Consider the following 17,333-nt stretch of genomic DNA (forward strand, 5'->3'; position numbering starts at 1 on the left):
AGGAAGGCAGCTCCCACGGCCTTCCTCCCTCACCCCTGCCAGGGCCTCTCCCTAGACCCTGCAACCTACCCTGAGCACCACCCTCTGTGGTTCTGCGTCTGTCCTCTGTGGGGGAAGAAAGTACTTCATTCTGGTTCTCCTCGTAGCTATTGTTCCTGAACTCTAAACGTATAACCCCCACACGGTAATAAAAGCCGCCTATTGTCACTGTTGGGACACTTCCCTATTTCCACATAGCCTGTCCCAGGAGTGATGTACTCCTTCCAGCCTCTGCCACATCCCTTTTGCATGTCTGTCCCTAATTTGGCTTCCCTTTCCTCCTTCCCACCCACCCAGGTGGCTCCCGAGTTGGCTGCCTCTGCTGCAGTTCAGAGCAACTTCAGGAGCTTCCCAGCTGAGAGCTTCAGGACGCCTTTCCTGTCCCCCTGGCCCAGTTGCCACAACAAACAACAGAGAAGACGGTGGTGAGTGAGCAGAGTTTACATTATGCTGTTGACCATTCCTCCTCAGTCCACCCTGGGGAGGCTGCAGAGAGGGGAGCTGTGTGTCTTTCTAGGTACCTGGAAGAGACTGGTGCCCCCAAGGTGAGATGGCACCTGGCCAGCTGCCCAGGCAGGTAGGAGTGAAGGCAGCATGCTTTAGTGTTGTCTGTTGATCTTGGCTTAGCTGGTCAGAATTCTAGAACTGGTGAAGGTGGTGGGAATCATCATTGAAACTAGCCAGGAAACAAGATTAAGGGCCTGTGGGTTGCCCTGGCTGCTGCCAGAAACTGTTCACACGGCACGCTGTGGTGCTCCAGCCTTCCACGCTGGCTGAAAGCTTCCTCCCTGCTGCTCCAGGAGGCTGCTCTGACTAACTGTGGTTTTGATTTCTCTGACTCCATGGTTCCTTGGCAAGCAGGCGTTATTAGGGATGGAACACAAGTGGAACTTTGTGTTACCTGGGCCCATAACCATAGCTAGTTCCGTGGGACTGAGCAGCTTCCAGAGCACTACCCACAACCTGTCACCTGCACTCTGTTTGGTGAGAAATCCCATGTGATAACAGGTGTAGAGTGAGCCTGTTTAACAAAGTGCCTTCTTTGGGCAGCTGTACAATGGTAAATATTTTAAATGATACTCTAGAAGTGTGGGTGATCGTTTGGGATTTCATATGAATAATTTGGAGTGTCAGGTGTTTCCGTTGCTTTCTGCAGCTTTAGCAGTGAGGAAGGTGCTTCCTGCTGCTACCCTTGACCCCCTTCTTAGGGTCTACAATAGTTCAGGGGTCCTCAGTTGGCATCAGCCTGGGGTGAGGGTGTCTGTTGACTCCCAGTGCAAAGGAGGCTGGCAGGGCCAAGCCCAATACCAGTGAAGCAAAGCAAGTGAGAAGGTTGGTGGGTGGTGGAAGTGGGGAAGCATGAATTAATAAAAGGAAGTGTGGCCTGTGATTTCAAGAACATAATACTAATTATTTCCCCCATGATTCTAAACCTGCTTTGAACTATGACCCCATCATTGACTTGAGAGAACAGCTTCTTTAGACTACTTTGAAAGACATATTGAAATATGTAGGGTCCGCATTTTCATTAAGGAAATAAATTCCATAACATTAATTTTTTAAAAAGTGACTATGAGGTTGGACCCTAAAATGGCTGATAAAGGGAAAAGCAGCATCTTTGTACTGCCTGAAAGAAAACAAAGCACATGTGGCTGAGATGGGGGCTTTATTTTAGAATTTGTGGGAGGCTGGACCAAAGCGAACCCTGAACAGATGAGCAAGGCGCCCTTTAAAGGAAAGCCTTGAGGTTTTTTCACACTGTGAAGCACCACAGGTAGAAGATCAAAGGATGGAAAAAATAATGCAAGTCCCTTTATTTTAAAGGCCATCTGCCTGGCCAAAACTCAGGATGGCAGTGGTGCCTCCGGCACTGGTGCGCGGGCTGTGCCACAAGCCTTCTTGGTGTACTCACCTACTTTATGCTGTGACACTGACATTTGCAATGAGGAAAAGAAGTAAATACAAATGAGATAAAACTCTAGTTTTAAAGCCTCGGGGCACATGACACCATAGGACTCACCCAGTATTCCTTTCTCCACATCGATGGGGCCATGTGAGCAAAGCTCTGGAGACACATCTGGTCAGTGCAAAGGCAGTCTAGAACTCATGCCCTTCTCTGTGAGTCCCTTAAAGGCTGAGCTAATGGGACACTCACAGGTAATACAGGAACCCTTAGCAAGATAAAAACATTTTTAAAATTTAATTTAATTTTTAAAAATTCACCAGTAATAGTTGTACATATTCATGGAGTACATAGTGATATTTTGATACAATTAATATATGATGAGCAGATCCAGGTAATTAGCATATCCATCATCACAAACATTTATCATTTCTTTATGTTTGAAACACTCAATATTCTCCTTCTACCTATTTGAAACTATATATTATTGTTAACTATAGTCATCCTACCATGAGATAGAACGGTAGAACTTTTCTTCTTATCTAGCTGTAATTTTGTATCCTTTAGCAAATCTCTCCCTATCCATTCCTTTCTCCTACCCTTTCCAGCCTCTAGTATCCTCTGTTCTACTTTTTTACTTCTATGAGATCAACATTTTTTAGCTTTCATACATGAGTGAGAACACACTGTGTCTAACTTTCTGTTCCTAGCTTATCTCACTTAATATAATGTCCTCCAGTTCTGTCCATGTTGCCACAAATGACAGAGTTCATTCTTTTTTATGACTGAATAGTATTCCATTGTGTATCTATATTACATTTTATTTATCCATTCATCTTTTGTTGGATACCTACATTGATTCCATATCTTGGCTATTGTAAATAGTGCTGCAGTAGACATGGGGGTACAGATGTCTCTTTTATATTATTTCCTTTCCTTTGGCTAAATTCCCAGTAGTAGAATTGCTAGATCATATGGTTGTTTTATTTACAGTTTTGGAAGAACCTCCATACTGGTTTCCATAGTAGCTACGCTAGTTTACATTCCCATCAAATGTATATGAGTTTCCTTTTCTCCTCATCCTTGCCAGCATTTGTTTGTCTTTTTGAAAATAGCCATTCTAACTGGGATAAGATGATACCTCATTGTGGTTTTGATTTGTATTTCCCTGATGATTAGTGATGTTGGGCATTTTTTCATATATTTCTTGGTAATTTGTATTTCTTCTTTTGAGAAATGTCCATTCATTTCATTTGTCCATTTTCTAATCAGATTGTTTTTCTGCTGTTGAGTTCCTTTCATATTCTGGATATTAATCCCCTACCAGATAAATAGTTTGCAACTATTTTCTCCCATTCTGTAGGTTGTTTCACTATTTGTTTTCTTTGCTTCTTTTGTTATGCAGAAACATTTTCATTTGATATAATCCTATTTGTTTATTTTTGCTTTTGTTCCCTGTGCTTTTGAGGTCTTATTCATAAAATATTCTCCCAGACCAATGTACTGATGCATTTTCCTTATGTTTTTTTTTCTGTTAATTTTACCATTTCAGGCCTTATATTTAGGTCTTTGATCTATTTTGAATTGATTTTTGCACAGGATGAGAGGTTGTGGGGGGGAGGGTCTAGTTTTATTCTTCTGTATATGGATATCCAGTTTTCTCAGCATCATCTATCCAAGAGAGTATCCTTTTCCTAAAAAATGTTCCTGGCTCCTCTTCAAAAATCAATTGGCTGTACCTATGTGGATTAATTTCTGGGTTCTCTGTTTGTTCCATTGGTCTGTGTTTTTTTTTTTTTTTAATGCTAATGCCATGCTGTTTTGATTACTACATCTTTGTAGTATATCTTGAGGTCTGGTAGTTTGATACACCCCAGCTTTGTCATTTTTACTCAGGACTACTTTGGCTATTTAGGGTCTTTAATTGTTGCATATAAAATTTAGGATTCTTTTTCTATTTCTGTGAAGAATTTCATTGGTATTCTGATAGGAATTGCATCCAATCTGTAGATTGCTTTGGATAGTATTGTCACTTTAACAGTATTCTTTGATCCATGGGCAGAGGATGCCTTTCCATTTGTTTGTATCCTTTTCGGTTTCTTTCATCAGTGTTTTGCAGTTTTCCTTGTAGAGGTCTTTCACCTCCTTTGTTAATCATCAGTGTGGCTAACATGACTTGACATTCTTTCAGGCATGATTTTCATTCATTCAACAAGTACTCCTTGAGTGATGAGTGAGGCAAAGTCCCTGCTTTTGCATAATTTTTATTCTAACGGAACAGGAAGACAGTAACATTCAGCAGTGATTTTAAAAGTATAGTAAGGGCCAGACACAGTGACTCACACCTGTAATCCCAGCACTTTGGGAGGCCAAGATAGATGGATCACCTGAGGTCAGGAGTTCGAGACCAGCCTGGTCAACATGGTGAAACCCCATCTCTACTCAAAATACAAAAATTATCCACATGTGGTGGCATGGGTCTGTAATTCAAGCTGCTGGGGAGGCTGAGGCAGGAGAATCACTTGAACGCAAGAGGCAGAGGTTGCAGTGAGCTGAGATCAAACCATTGTACTCCAGCCTGGGTGACAAGAGTAAAACTCTGTCTCAAAAAAAAAAAAAAGAGAAAAAAACAATGAAGTACATAAGGAGATGAAGAGATTGGGTGGAGTGGTATTTTATATAGGATGGTCAAGTAGTCAAGAAAGGCCCCTCTATGGAGGTGATATGTAAGCAGAAAACAGAATAAAGTAAAGGAGTGAGTCTTGAGACGATCTAGAGGAAGAAAACTACACAGGGTAGAAAAACTGGCCATCGTAGAGGCCCTGAGCCAGGAGTGATCTTGGTATGGTTGGAGGGACAGTAAAACAGGCCAGTGAGTGTAAGAGTGGGAAGGGTGAGGCAGAGCTTAATAGGAGGTGAATTTGGAGCGGTAAGTCAGAGCTGGGTATGCAGGAGTGTGTAGGCCATAGTAAGGGGTTTGGCTTTTATTCAGTGTGTAGAGGGCAGCCATTGGAGGGTGTTGAGTGCAGAGTGCCTCAATCTGACTGTCAGGGAGCTAACTATAGGGAAGTGAGAGTGGAATTTGGAGACAGGCAGGAGACTGCTACGGTGCTCTGAAAGCATGATGATGGTGCCTTGGCTGGTGGCAGTGGAGGTGGAGAGGAGTGATGAGATTGAAAGTAGAACCCGTCAGAGCTGCTGATGGATTGGAAGTGGAGTAAGTAGAGTGAGGGATGACTTCTGGGTCTGAGCACTTGGGTGGACAGTGGAGCCTTTTGTCTGGATGGGAAATGCCGTGGGAGGAGCACATTTGGCTGGAGAAAATGGAGAGGTCCTATATGTCTTGTTAGATAAACCAGTCAAGGTCTGGAGTAGACAGTGGGGTGTCAAATTCTGGAGGTCAGTGGAGAGGGTGGGATAGGAAACATGTGTGGAGGTCACCAGCCTCTAGAAGGTGTATAAAACCACAGGACTCATTTGGTCACCTCAGGGTGAGCACACCAGTCATTTAGAGGCCAGGAAAAGGAAGTAGGAAGAAAAAACAGGAGAGCATGGCATTCCAGAAACCAAGGGAAGAAAGTCTGTTGAGAAGCCGGGGTGGTGATTAACTGTTAGTGCAGCCACAAGGTGTTTAAACCCATGATCACACAAGGAATAATGCTCTCTTGGTGATTTTCTGCTTTCATATGTGGACCTTGTTTTCCCCCATTAAACTGGAAACTCATCGAAGTCAGGGATGGTTTCTTTCTTCTGTTTGCACTGAGAGCCACTCAAAGTTGAGCCTTAACTGCCTCACTCCAAAAGCTCTGTGGTATGAGGTTGAGGTCTGAAGTGATGTTTCCTGAGGAGCTACTTTTGGAGTTGTATGTTGGGGGGTGTGGGGACGGTGATGACAAGGAAGGTCCAGGACTAGTCCCTACCTAGGCAGAAGAGGCTATTGATGTCCCAACTCTGAGTAGAGGGGTTGGGTGGCAGAGGAGAAGACAGATGAAGGAGTAGGACAGAAGCACAAACATGTCAGATTCTTGACTTCAGAACCTGTAAGTCCCACAAATGTGGTCATAGGATTTCAACCTGAGGAAGCAAGGACACTGATGGGTCATGATGGGCTCTTTGAATGCCCACCGATTGATGCAGCAGTAGGATTCTTTACCATACTCTGCCAAATACACGTGATCCCTACTGCAGCTGAAGAAGGATGGAGGAGTCCTTCATGGCTTCCCTTGAAGGTAGCTCACTCAGAACTACCAGTTCAGGTTCTTATAAAGAGTAGGGAATCCAGATGATACCTGTGTCTGGGGAGTAATTCTATGAGCTGTGCTTTGGGACAGCAGTGACCTTTTCTCTTGACTAGGTTTATTTCTCTGTATGTCTAGCCATTTTTGACTAGAGGCAGTATCTGTGGTGGAATAGCCTGAAGACCCTGTCTTAGCCTATTTTATGCTGCTATAAGAGAATATCACAAATCAGGTAATTTATAAAGAATAGAGATTTATTTCTTCCAGTTCTGGAGGCTGGGAAGTCCAAGTTCAAGGGCTGGCCTCTTGCCAGGGCCTTCTTCCTGTCATCCCATGGTGGGAGGTAGAAGGACAAGAGAGCATGAGAGAGCAAGAGAGGGTTGAACTTTTTTTTAAACAAAGCCACTCCTACAATAATGAACCCACTCCTGCAATAACATTAATCTATTCATGAGAACAAAGTCTTCATTACTTAATCACCTCTTCGAGCTCCCACCTTACAAAACTGTTGCATTGGGAGTCAGGTTTCCAAAACATGAATTTTGAGGGACACATTCAGACAACAGCACCCCCCTACAGGGTTGGGCAAATTGGGAATTAGTTAATATATATAGGGAAAAAGATGGGTTTTCTGGGAATTGGGAGATTGGGATGAGATTTGGATCCTGTCCTATCTCTTATGTAAACATAGTAAAAGCAGATGACCCATAGTATTGTAGGAAAACATAAGAGTAGTTTCTGGTTGGGGTACTTTGACGAGATGGAAAGCCATGTTGGGGGAGGTAGGACCAGCAGTTGAGCCCCTGCAACACAAAGGAGACCCTGGGTGTGGGATGAGGGTGGACCCCTACCCCTGCAGAGTTTAAGCTAGTGGGAGGCCTGCAGACCAAGGGTTCATCCCTGGAATTTTTCTTGGAACTTATTACTGAATGTTTCCAGACAATCCCTGATTGTGGGGCCAGATAAAATTCATTCTTACTGCTAAAGCTATGCTAAGATAAAAGTTGTTTTTATTCATTTGCTATCCATTAAAGCCATCACAGACTAATTATTTTTCAAAAGAAAGAAAACTATGCTAAAATTCTGCAAGTAACTTATGACCAGATGTTGAGGCCTTGGGATACCCTGCCCTGCTTAAAAAATATTGTCAGGGATCTTTAGACATACAAATCTAAAAATAAAACCCAAATATAAAAAAGATGAATTATAACAAAGCATTATAGTTCAAGAGTCTTATTGGCTCATTTGTTTTTAGAAGAATCATAAGTTATAATTTAATACCAGTTGCTGAGACTTAGGTATATCCAATTTTGTAGTGAGGAGGGAGGGCAATTATAGAATGCAAGAGAAAAAACTTTGAAAATCACTGATAGCTCAGCCAGATGTGGTGGCTCACACCTGTAATCCCAGCACTTTGGGAGGCTGAGGTGGGTGGATCACCTGAGGTCAGGAGTTCAAGACCAGCCTGGTTAACATGGTGAAACCCTGTCTCTACTAAAAATACAAAAAAAAAAAAAAAAAAAAAGTAGTCAGGCATGGTGGTGCACACCTGTAATCCCAGCTACTTGGGGAACTGAGACAGGAGAATCACTTGAACCCAGGAGGAAGAGATTGTGGTGAGCTGAGATCGTGCCACTGCACTACAGCCTGGGCAACAGAGTAAGACTCTGTCTCAAAAGAAAGAAAGGGAAGGGGAAGGGAGGAAAGAGAGGAAAGAGAGAAAGAAAGAAAGAAAAAGAAAGAGAGAAAGAGAAAAAAAATCACTGGTAGCTTATCTGAATAGTCAGTGGGTATCTGCAAGCTAGATTTTATCATTGCGCACAAATCCTTGATCTAAAAATGGATAGCAGTGGAAGTAATGGTGGTAGGAGGCAGGAGTGAAGGTCATGTCCTATTAATTTAGGTTATCTGAAGAAGACATGGAGCCACTGACCAGCTTTTGTATCTACCAGCTTTCCACTCAGCTGCTTGAGGCAAGTAGAAATTGTATTAGGCATTTCCATAACCTTATCCTTAACTGTGTTACCTCCTTTTCTTGGTGCCTGAGGTGAGTCTGGCAGTATCTGTACTTCCCTGTCCTTATTCATACAGTCATGTTCTCAGATCCTGGCTTGATCTTTTGGGTTAGTTTGTTGTTCTAGGCCAGATTTCTTAGATTTCTGTTCTTACCTCTTCTGCCCAACTACAACAGCTGGTGTCCTGCTGGCCTTCAGCCAAGTCATGCCCTCAGATCATGCATCCCCACCTTTTACAGGCAGGGTTGTTAGCATGAGAAGCCTACTCTGTGCGCTCAGTGAAAGTTGAGGGGAGAGAAGAGCACTCTAGGATGATGGTAGAACTTCCAGTTCTCTTGCCTACAAATTGAATGAAGGCATAAGCTCTCCATCAGTTTTATTCAGTGCAGACTTAGTATCTGTTGCTACAGTTAAGAGACTAGATTTAGAAGGAGAGTTGTGTACCTGGTTTGAAGGGAGGAATGAATGGGATGTAAGGAGACAGAGTGGTCTGTGCATCTCAGACAAGAAAACTTAAAAAGGGGAATCTTCAAATTCAAAAGAATGCCCCCTGCAAAAAACAAAAACAAAAACAAAAACAAAACAAAACAAAAAAAAAAAAAAACAGAAAACAAAAATGTAGCCTTAGAAATATCTCAAATGAACAGAAATTTGAATTAGAATCAAGATGAAAATCAACATGAATAATAAGAAATAAGAAAACATTCTTTACTTAAAAATATTAAAAAGTCAGCTAAATGTTGGCAGGATGTGATAGGGGAGATAACATTTTAAGATAAAGACTGTGGGGAATGAGTTTATTTTGCCACTATCTTTCCTACAGGCTTTTGTTAGTAGCTGTGAAGGGTCTTAGATTTCACATACTTTCAAGCTAAGGAGTTAATCTGCCACACTTTCATACTTGCTGGCAGAAGATGAGATTCATGGGTTAGAGATAAAGGACTTTATGATTCACAACAGTAACAGTAATCAGAATATCAGCATTTTGCTGTACTGGTTCTTTGAGCTCCAACTCCCGCAAGTTGAGACCAGGAGGGCCAAGTGATACCTGCACACACAGTGGAGAGAAGTCCTGAGCCTAGGGAACTTGAGAGTTCTGTAATTCACAGTAAGTGTGCCTGCACTTAGCTCCATCCTTAGGGAAACTCTCTCTCTTTGAAGGCTGTTTGCTATGCAAATCTTCTTGAAAAGATAGGAACAATGGCAGTCAGTGCCTCTGCTTGCAAGATGTGCTCAACTGTGAGAGACATGAAGAATAGTCTCCCAACTGTTGCATCAATAAAAAGATAGAGGAAGCTAACGTTTTTTGCATCCTTATTATGCACCAAGCACTGACCAGGAGACTTCTCATTTCTTGCGTCATCAAAGTTCAAATCAGTCTTGCTTGCTACTGTTATTGTTTTATCGGTAAGGAAGCTAGTGAGTTAGGGAACTAGAATATCCAGGCGGAGGAGTCGTGTATTATGTACTTCTTATATGGTAAGCATGGTGTTAAGAAGTAGCTAAAACTTAATTAGATGCTTATCAGGTGCCAAGCACAGTTCTAAGAGCTCCGCATGAATTGATTTATTTCATTCTCCACAACTAAGATTATCAAGTGCTGCTGAAGAAACAGGCACAGTGCGTAATGGAAATGAGATTCAAATCTGCCCATTTAACCACTGTATGATTGCAGGTTTTGGGTTTTTGTTCTCGTTTTAGTTTTTATTTTTTGAGAAAGGTCTGGCTCTGTCACTCAGGCTGGAGTGCAGAGGTGCCATTTCGGCTCACTACAGCCTCTGCCTTCTGGACTCAAGCAATCCTCCTTCCTCAGCCTCCTGAGTAGCTGGGACCGCAGGCATGCGCCACCACGCCCAGCTAATTTTTGTATTTTTTATAGAGTTGGGGTTTGCCGTGTTGCCCAGGCTGGTCTCAACCTCCTGGGCTCAAGTGGTCCACTTGCCTTGGGCCTCTCCCAAAGTGCTGGGATTACAGGCGCCCTGCTGCTGTGTTCTTTCTTCAGTCCTCAGGGTCATAGCAAGTGGGTCATAGTCAAACTAATGTGTGCCCAGAGGAAGTGGATGTATTTGAAAACTGCCAAGTAGAAATAGTTGAAATGGGACTGCGTGTGTTTAACATGCAGAAGGATAAAGGGTAAGTGATGCCTGTCTTCAAATATTTTTAGGCATGTCTTACAGAAGAGGGCAGTTCATTCTGTGTGACTCCAGGAGGTAGAATTGGGTCCATTTAGGGGGAGGCATATCTTGGCTCAACAAAAATCATTCTTGAATAATACAGTGTCCCTGACATCACATGGGAATGGGCAACCTGTGAGGGTGGTAACTCAGTGGTTACCTTTCAGGGGTGCCCTGGCTGGGCTCTGTCAAGGCCCCCACAATAAGCACCTCTGCTGCAGGAGCTGGGCAATGGAAGAGGAGAGCCCTAATGAAGTGCCCTGGACCTTTCCTAAGAGAGCTGATCCTGTTAACAGTGACCTGAACTCCTTCCTCTGCCACCCTTCCCTGTCCCTTCTTGGAGCCTCAGGCCTCAGGTCTGTTGGACATACACAGAGAGGGTTCTGCGTGTGTGAGGAGGGTGTCTTACCTGTGGGGAATCCAGGACCACCCTAAGGATCTGGGAGAGTTAGTGCTGCAGCTCCTGGCATTCTGAGGCCTGCTCTGTCTCACAAGGGGACCCACCAGGGTCTGGACTAAGTTCTGCCTCAAACTCTGCTGGGTTTACTTCCCTACCTGTTATCAGCCTGTAATCACCAGCCTCATGGCTCAGCTACACGCTGCCAATTCTCCTCGCACACATCAGGGCCACTGTTGCCCAGTTTGGGACAAAGTAAGATTCCTCTGCTGGGTGGGAGTTGGAATTAGCAGATCTCCATGGTCTTAACTGTAACTGTGGTTCTGTGATTCACTCTTTCCTTGTCAAGTAGCCCAAGCTTTAAAAAGCAAGTGGGAACAGGTGGTTGGGCCCAGTGCTGCTCTGTGATGACCTGGCTATGGCCCGATTGACAAGTCCCCTGGTGTAGCTCTAGGCCTGGGCTGAGCAGATCAGATCCAGATGCAGGCCCAGAGAGGAACCTGGAGCAGGTAGGAAAAAGAATCTGGGGAGACGGTGAGGAATAGGAGTGATGGCAACTGGCTTCACAGTATATGTTCCACTCTGCTAGAAACGACCTCTGCTGGGGGCTAAAGACTCCCAGAAGTAGTCTTAATTAGTCTGTGCACGTCTTTGAAAGAATCTCATTTTCATCAAAGGGTTTTAAAGAATGATGCTTAGCCCAGTGTAAAGGGCACGGTCAAGATCTGATCCTGAAATAATGTCTCTTCCATCCTAGATATCAGGAGAAACCAAAAATATCCTCATAACTCTGAGGAATTCTTGGCTTATTGGACTCATCTCTTTTTCCTCTGATCATCCTTCCAGAAAGTGAGAAAGAAATGAGCCAAGAAGCTTTAATTACCCAGTCTGCTGACATTATTTTATCTGCGCCACTGATATTAAATCTGCACAGCATTCCACTTAAATCTCAGTGCTAAGAGCAGCCTCCACACACACGGGCCTTTCTCCTTCTGCTGGCTGTGGCCCATGCTCTGCTTTCCACCCTACCGCACCCCCTCAGACTTCTTAAATTCCAAAGCTCTCTATGGCACCGGAAATGATCTGTCTGTGGAATGTCCATACTTCAGGAAAGTCCCCAGTCTGTGTGTGCTCCCCAATTCTGTTACCCCCAACAGCCTGGCTGTTTGTGGTTGAGTTCTGGCACATGCCCATCATTACAGACCCTGGATTTGACAGGAGTGTTGTGCCATATTTCTGTTACTGGCATCTGTGGAGAAGGAAGAGAAAGTCTGTCTAGTTTTTTCCCTCTCTTTTATGTACAAATGAAAATTTCTCTCTTGTGTTAACTTTTCTGGCCAACCAGTCAAATATATCTTCAATTTCAGATTGGTTCCCTGGACTGTGGAAGTTTTCTCCTGGTTTAATGTTGACTCTCGCCTAATAGCTGGTTCATTTAGCACCTGTTTGATGCTATGGTTATAGCTGCAGCAGGCCACATTTAAGGAAGGCTTCCAGGGAACCAGCCCTGTGCTGAGGACTTCAATCCTCAAGACCTCTGAGGCAAGGGCTGTTACCATCTTCCCCTCATTATAGAGAGGACATGAGCTGAAAGAGGTCCACGAACTTGCTGAAGGTCTTGCAGCAGAGCTGGGGCTGGAAGCCAGGCAGGGTAGTGCCAGAGCTGGCTGACTTCAATGCCTACTTCACGCTGCCATGCGTGGGTACATATGCCATACATACATATGGCAGATCCATAGGATGTGTGCCATCAATGCATACTGCTGTGCATACCAGTGTTCCCACCATCCTCCCAGCAAGTGTTGGTATCATTCTAAAACCCTGTCCTCAGCAAGTGTGTATTAAGAATTTACTGTGTGCAGATCCAAAGATGTATAAGCTCAGGTCCTGCTCACAGGCATCGCGGCTGGGGAGATGAGGTTTTGTCCTGCAGAACCTGAGCTGGGCTGAGCAGGGGGGCTTTGTCTGTTTTGGTCACTGCTATGTCTCCAGGGACTATCATAGCCCCTGGCAGGTAGTAAGCTCTCAAAAACATGTGATGAAAGAACAACCTTCTAATTAAACAAAGCGATTGACATTTTTACAAATAAATGAAAGAACACGTGAATTTCTAAGAAGTATAAAGACATAAACAGAGATTAAAGGACAGCCTTTTAAATTATATACATTAAGCTGTATAAAAAGCTCCCCATGTTGTCCTCATTTTTCTTGCTTTTCATAGATTGGCCGGCACTGTGTCACAGATGTGCTGTGGACCCATGGCATAGATAGGGCTTTCGTAGCTCATAGATCCTGCTGGGTGGGGAGGGCTTAGAGAAGAGATGGACCTTGAGGTGGGAGTAGGACTCAGCTGGGTGGGAAAGATCGTGGGGGGCATTCCAGAGCTGCCCCCACTGGCAGGATTATACTGGAGAGGGCAGACACCTCTTGTTTTGCTTGATAACAATCGTTTTGAACTTCTCGACTTATAGAAGTTTGGATCCTTTCCCATCAGACTCAATACTTGCCTCACTTCCCAAGCCTTGCCTAACTTGGTTGGGTATGTGAGTGCACATCCCTTCAAACCGTGTAGGAATTCCTGGACCTGATTCTTGCCTGCATTCTGGCACCAGATCAAGAAGAACAAGCTTGAACGGAGGCTGAGGCAGGAGAGATCAATACTGGGAGCCACAGGGCAGCACCAAGCAGCTGGACAGGAATCAAGAGGCCCCTGATGCAAGAGCCATAAAATCCCACACACTCTGACTCAGTAATTGAAGTTCTTGAAATGTATCTTGGGGAAATAGTCTAAAGGATTATCATGGAAATAAAAGATACGTTTATGTCCATTAAACTGTTTTAATGAAGTTGGAAGTAACCTAAATGGTAAATAACAGGGGCGTGATTAAGTTTTGGCTTATCCACTAGCTAGATACAGTCACCGAAAATAAGATTTATGGAGAGTGTTCCATATCTGAGGAAAAGCATGAAAAATGAAGGCAATGGGGCCGGGCGCGGTGGCTCAAGCCTGTAATCCCAGCACTTTGGGAGGCCGAGGCGGGTGGATTATGAGGTCAAGAGATCGAGACCATCCTGGTCAACATGGTGAAACCCCGTCTCTACTAAAAATACAAAAAGTTAGCTGGGCATGGTGGCGCATGCCTGTAATCCCAGCTACTCAGGAGGCTGAGACAGGAGAATTGCCTGAACCCAGGAGGCGGAGGTTGCGGTGAGCGGAGATCGCGCCACTGCACTCCAGCCTGGGTAACAAGAGCAAAACTCCGTCTCAAAAGAAAAAAAAAAAAAAAAAAGAAAAAAAAAGAAAAATGAAGGCACTGATAATCTGTATATATAATTTTATTTTTAAAAGTACATATATAGAAAAAGACTGGAAAAAATATTACAGAAAATGATAGTATATATATTCGGGGAAAAGTCATTTGTAATCCTACTCACAACCAAACATTTAGCCAATATTGTTTATTTGTTTATGAATGACAAAACAGAATGGGACAAGGGAACTTGGGTGAGTTCAACATTCCTGTTAAGAGTCAGAAACCAAGACACTGTGGAGAGGACACCTGAGCAAGCACGGGCTAATGTCAAACCGTAGCTTCCTAGCAAAGGAGTAAGGACAGCTATGATAGCATGTCCAAAATAACCCCGAGTGTGAAATCACAGGTTCCTGGTAGAGGGCACATGAAGCCCGAGCTTGGCCTGGGTAGGGTGAATGTGGCCAGGGAAGACACCTTTGTCTTTTGTTTCTCTGGAGGTTTGGTGTCTGTAACCAAATTTATTCCTGAGCCCGAGACACAGGAACAGGGCCCATGAGTCAGTGTTTCTGTGGCAGCGTTCTGGGTCAGTGCCTACACAGGCAGGGCAAGCACCAAATTTGGCACAGCTGCATAGAGAGGATGCCTTTGAAGTCATGTCTTGTGTCTAGACTTAGGGAGACACAGGAGTGATTAGGGTAGAAGTGGCCATATGTATACCTAGCTCCCCTGAATAGTCCCAGTATGAGTATTCATAGAGCCCTTTCTGTTCTCAGGAGTCCTGATTTGGATAATATGTGGTCTCCCTAATGATTGAAAAGGAGGTTGGAGGATATTCTGAGTTGATGATAATTGCTCTGCTGGTTGCCTCTAGTGCTTAAGAGACGGTGAATTGGCCGGGTGCGATGGCTCACGTCTGAAATCCCAGTACTTTGGGAGGATGAGGTGGGCAGATCACTTGAGTTTAGGAGTTTGAGACCAGCCTGGCCAACATGGTAAAACCCTATCTCTACTAAAAATACAAAAATTATCCAGGTGTGGTGGCACACATCAACAATTACAGCAACTCGGGAAGCTGAGTCAGGAGAATCGTTTGAACTTGGGAGGTGGAGGTTGCAGTAAGCCTAGATTGTGCCACTGCAGTCCAGCCTGGGCAACAGAGTGAGACGCCATCTCAATTAAAAAAAAAAAAGAGATGGTGAATTAAGATTCCCTGATGCAGAGGTGGCCCCAGCCTGATGGAAAAGAGGTCCAGGTGTTGTAGATGGATATAGTTCTGCTATCCTGATAAAGATAACCAAGGTAGTTATTCCCAAGCTGCCCCAGCATGTGGCTGGAATTCGTATTTAACTTTGACCGAAGAGCTCCTTTTCCCCTTGCAGTCTTCCTCTTCCATCCCGCAAACCTGGTACAGGACCGTTAAAATCTCAGTAAGTAGAAGCTTAAGTAACAGTAAGTAATTTGCCAGCTGAACCTGCCCCTATTTGCAACATTTTAGCATTAGCAAATTCTTGACTTTTCAGCCCCGGTATGGCTAGTGCAAAAATCAGTTCAAATGGTAGAGGATGGTAACTGTAAGCAGACAGGGACTTGGCCTGGGTGGGCTCCGTTTGCTTCCTGCTGCCTGCCCTCTCTTCTATGCTGCCTGCCCTCTCTTCTATCGGCCCTGTCAGGGCTCTGTCTGCTTCCTGCTGCCTGCCCTCTCTTCTATCGGCCCTGTCAGGGCTCTGTCTGCTTCCTGCTGCCTGCCCTCTCTTCTATCGGCCCTGTCAGGGCTCTGTCTGCTTCCTGCTGTCTGCCCTCTCTTCTATCGGCCCTGTCCAGGCAGGCTTGTTGGGAAGCCTGTTACTGAGCAGACTGCCAACTTGACCACGAGTGATCTAGCCTGGGAGCCAAGCCTCGGTTCATCTTGCAAGAAAAATGGGGTGATTGTGGAGAAGGCCCTCTCCCCTGTGCCCACAGGAGGACTGGTGTGACCCTGAGTGCCCCCAAATGCCCGGCTGGACATCTCGGGAGCACTGGCAAACGGGAGGTAGGGAAGACCTTCAGGCAGTGTCTCCTCACAGGCAGCCTCAGCTCAGAGGGGCCCCGGTCAGTGGAGAGGCCATGACAGGCACAGCTGACAGGACATGTGAACAACAGATCAGTGGTTCAGGGACTGCCAAAGAGACATCTAGATTTTTCACAGATGTTTTGTTCTGGTGTTTGATTGAGGGGCACAGGTGATGAGCGTTGGGGCAAACTCTGGCTTTTCCCGGACTCAAGCAAGAAATTACCTTCTGGCACCTGGACACCATTTTAAGTCTCTAGTTAAGAGATAAGGGGAAACCACTATCTCACTTAAGAAAGAACACTCTGCTTTGGCGGCCAGGCTAGATATGGAATTGGCGGGAATCTGTCAAGATCCGTGGAGAGGACACCTGAGTAAGCACGGGCTAATGTCAAACCGTAGTTTCTTAGAGAGGTTGGGTGGGTGGGGGGGGGGGACTGACTTTTCAATGGGAGAGAAAGTACTATTGTGAAGGCTTAAACTGAGGCAGGTGTAAGCAAAATGGTTCTGCCCCGTTGTGAAGGCTTAAACTGAGGCAGATGTAAGCAAGATGGTTCTGCCCTCCCTCTGCTGGTTTTAACTTGCATCACAAGGAACAGGTGCTGTCAACAGTGAATTCAGTCTTTCTCTTGGGCCCAGAAGCAGAGAGGGATGCAGCCATGAAGGCAATGGAACCGAGCCCTGACTAGTAGGTGTGAGGGGGATAGAAGTGAAGGCAAGCGTTCTTCACCACGGGCGTCCTGAATCTCTCTACAGCTGACTCTGAGAAGTCCTAGGAGTCTGCTATCTCCAAGAACAGTTCCATATCAGGTAATGACAAAAAACCAAAGTGAGATGAAAACTGGATTCATTATATTGAGCGTTAATGATAAAAATTCCAGGTGACAGCATTCTGTTCAATGTTACGTAACTGTTAGAAATGGGGGTTAGTGATTAGAAGTGAGTTGTTAATTTAATAGATATGTTTTATGGAAAATGATATAAATAAGTACATGGAGTGCTGCTTTTAGGCCTAATCAATCACACCTGGAGGGGCCTAGCTGGCTGGCTGCTGTGTCCACCAGGTAGAAGCTTACCTAAATTGCTTGAAAGAAAATGTTCTGATACTAGAATTGCCATTTCAAAGCTTTGCAGGGATGGTAAATAACGTACAGCTCTTCAGAGTACTGTATCAATCTTATTGTTGACGAGAGAGCGCATCTAACACTCAGTAAATGCTGGCCACTCCAGGCTGAATGCTAAAAAAATGAACTGCTGCCTTCGTTT

The 17,333-nt window shown here is 44.6% G+C and overlaps 1 protein-coding gene and 1 non-coding gene across 2 annotated transcripts in view; one reads left to right on the forward strand and one right to left on the reverse strand.

Moving 5' to 3' along the window:
* Nucleotides 1-351: 351 nt before the first annotated feature.
* MYLK (myosin light chain kinase) overlaps nucleotides 352-17,333 on the forward strand; it is a 224,195-nt gene continuing 207,213 nt past the window's right edge. The window contains exon 1 of the mRNA XM_039477689.2: nucleotides 352-464. The gene's annotated coding sequence lies outside the window, so the exon portion shown is untranslated. The remainder of the gene's footprint in view (nucleotides 465-17,333) is intronic.
* Nucleotides 14,521-14,651, reverse strand: LOC120367258 (small nucleolar RNA SNORA5). Its single transcript, XR_005581676.1, has one exon. It is a non-coding gene; the product is annotated as a small nucleolar RNA SNORA5 (small nucleolar RNA).

The sequence above is a fragment of the Saimiri boliviensis genome, chromosome 8, assembly GCF_048565385.1.
Source record: "Saimiri boliviensis isolate mSaiBol1 chromosome 8, mSaiBol1.pri, whole genome shotgun sequence".
NCBI lineage: Eukaryota > Metazoa > Chordata > Mammalia > Primates > Cebidae > Saimiri > Saimiri boliviensis.